The sequence below is a fragment of the Sprattus sprattus genome, assembly GCF_963457725.1.
Source record: "Sprattus sprattus genome assembly, chromosome: 18".
Taxonomy (NCBI): Eukaryota; Metazoa; Chordata; class Actinopteri; order Clupeiformes; family Clupeidae; genus Sprattus; species Sprattus sprattus.
In genome coordinates this window covers 29,819,597-29,822,096 of record NC_137916.1, presented here as the reverse complement: position 1 = coordinate 29,822,096, position 2,500 = coordinate 29,819,597, and the positions used below count along the sequence as shown (strand labels likewise).

Here is a 2,500-nt window from a genome sequence, read left to right as displayed (position 1 = left end):
TTAAATGCGGAGATTACGGTGGGGAAGGCCTTGCTGAGTTGCGGTGAGTGCCACAGTAAGTATGAGTGAGTATGTAAAGTAGACCATCTAGTGGGATTTCAGGAGGTGACCCCCCACCCTTTCCTAAGTGGTTCACCTTTGCAAAGCAAGTTTGAGTATTTCCCAATCACAACTTTTCATGGTAGGCTATGCTAGACCAAAGAAATAATATAGTCAAGACATCTTGTGGAATTTGCAGTTGAGAAGGACTTAGCCTACTTTGTAAATGGTATGAAACAACCTCGATGTACTCAAATTAGGCGCTGTGAATCTAAATCAAGTGAAACACACATAGGCCCACATAAGCATGAGAGAGTCCTGTAGCGCTGTGATGTCGGGCCGTGTCGGCTGGTGAATCGGTGTTTAAGATATGTGGCACGTCGCCACCATGTGGAATGTCGTTGCACATCCACACACCACAACAATCCGCGGGTTTAGTTGTTAATAGTTACTCTTTGCTGCCATCTACGGGCTGAAAGGAATCTTCACGAAACCAGCCTGTGGAAGGATGAGGCCGAAGTCAAGAGGGGCAAATACAGGCAGGGCCGGATTAACAAATCATAGGCCCCTGAGACTCTCTCTCGCTCTGTATAGATTGTAGTACCACACAGATATACCAAAACAGTACATATTTCCAGAACAAAGTTGACTGTAGACTACATTTCAAAAGTACTTGCAGCAGATTTTGAGGAGACTTATCTTGCTCACTCTGCATGACAGGACGGGGAATTTTGAGTTTTTAAGTCTCTATACAGGACAAAGCAACACTCATGTACACATCTCTTTTCCTGTTTATTGACAAAAGCACACATAACAGACTCTTACAACAGCCTCGCTGGCAGACAACTAGACCTTTTGTCCCGTTCACAGCTCTCAAATGACCCCCTTTAAGACTAGACGTGTTCATAGTGTACTGCCCACCCCTGCCCAAGAGAGGCGCCAGATAGGTCTTGTTGTAAACATACGCAATGAACACATATGGGTTTAGACAGCAAGACATAAAGAAGCTCGACACTAAAATGTTCCCTACTGTGTCTGAGATAGTCACAAATTAATGCTCTGTGATTGAGACATGTGCGTTTGTTTTTCTTTATGACCACATCATTATTTAAAAAGAAAAAAAAAAAATGACTGAAAACCAAACAAAAATCAACATAACAAATAAGCGCACAAATAAGCATAAACTTTTTAAGACCCGACAAAACACGAACAATCTCCATTCCACCAGCATAAACACCAGCTCCATCCTGCATCATCCAGGGTTAATCTCTCAAGACTAGCGTGTTGGCCATGCTGCATCTAGATACGTATGTGTGTGTGTGTGTGTGTGTGTGTGTGTGTATCTAGATACGTATGGCCAAGACTAGCAGAGCTGCTGCTGTAACTTCAGATGGGGGAGCACAGATGTGCCGAGACTGTGCATCTGAGGATCGTTGGCCATCATGGTACACAGGCCTTGAGGGGCCCAAAACAAACGAAAGAAAAGAAAGAAATTGTGCTGACAGTGCTGACAGTACATACACACACATTTCAAAATCCCTTTGAGACCTTCACAGTGGGGCAAGGCGTGCAGATGTGTGTGTGTGTGTGTGTGTGTGTTCAGATAGGAGTGATTTTCTTTGTCCTGCATTGTGAGAAACATGTGGATGGGCTGAACTGGGAGGGGTGGGTGGGGGGGTTCTCAGGTGTGTGTGTGTTCTCAGGTGGGGGTGGGTGGGTGATCTCAGGTGGGTGAGTGTTCTCAGGTGGGGGTTCTCAGGTGGGCATATCCAAATCTAGTGGGCACAGAGTGTTGGTCACCTAGCGGCCAGCTGCCCTGCCTTAGAGACAAGACTGATCCCAAAGGCCTGACAGGAAGCTGAACTTTGCTCAACCTGGTAGGCGAGATTCAAGGCAAACAGATGAAGCTGATCTCTGATGGCTCAGTCGCCGCCATTTTGTTTCTATTTCTCAACATACTACTGACATGTGAATCACTAAGTTCTGCTACAGAGAAAAAAGGTGGCCATCGCCGGCGTCTATCACTCAAACTAGATACAGATCCCTGACTTGAGAAATGATCAGAAGTGCAATCTGTCTGTGTACATATACACACATACACACACACAGACGTAAACCAAAACATACACACAAAACATAAAAGGTTCTCGTTTACAGAAACAGGGTAGACACTATGCAATATCACAGACACAGAGTGGACACTATGCCAAAAACAGGACACCAATAACTTATTTTGATTAAAAACACAACAAATGACCAACAAAAGAGGACTCAAAAGACAGGAACAGGAATAGCTAGCAGTTAGACCTCACAGAACTTGTTGCTATAGGAAATGGATATCTATGATAACCAATTAGCCATCAAACTATAGCAAATCATAATCAACGCTCGTTGTTGTTATTATTTTAATTAATTCATTTAATGCATGTTGATTTTGTGTGAATGAACTGATCAAGCTTAA

At 43.8% G+C, this 2,500-nt stretch overlaps 1 protein-coding gene across 3 annotated transcripts in view; it reads right to left on the bottom strand.

The window, feature by feature from the left end:
• Positions 1-828: 828 nt before the first annotated feature.
• The window catches only part of atp6v0a1a (ATPase H+ transporting V0 subunit a1a), a 29,137-nt gene continuing 27,465 nt past the window's right edge, over positions 829-2,500 (bottom strand). For all 3 annotated transcript variants that reach the window (XM_080856462.1, XM_080856461.1, XM_080856463.1), the window contains one exon: positions 829-2,500. This exon is cut by the window's right edge and continues 229 nt beyond it. The gene's annotated coding sequence lies outside the window, so the exon portion shown is untranslated.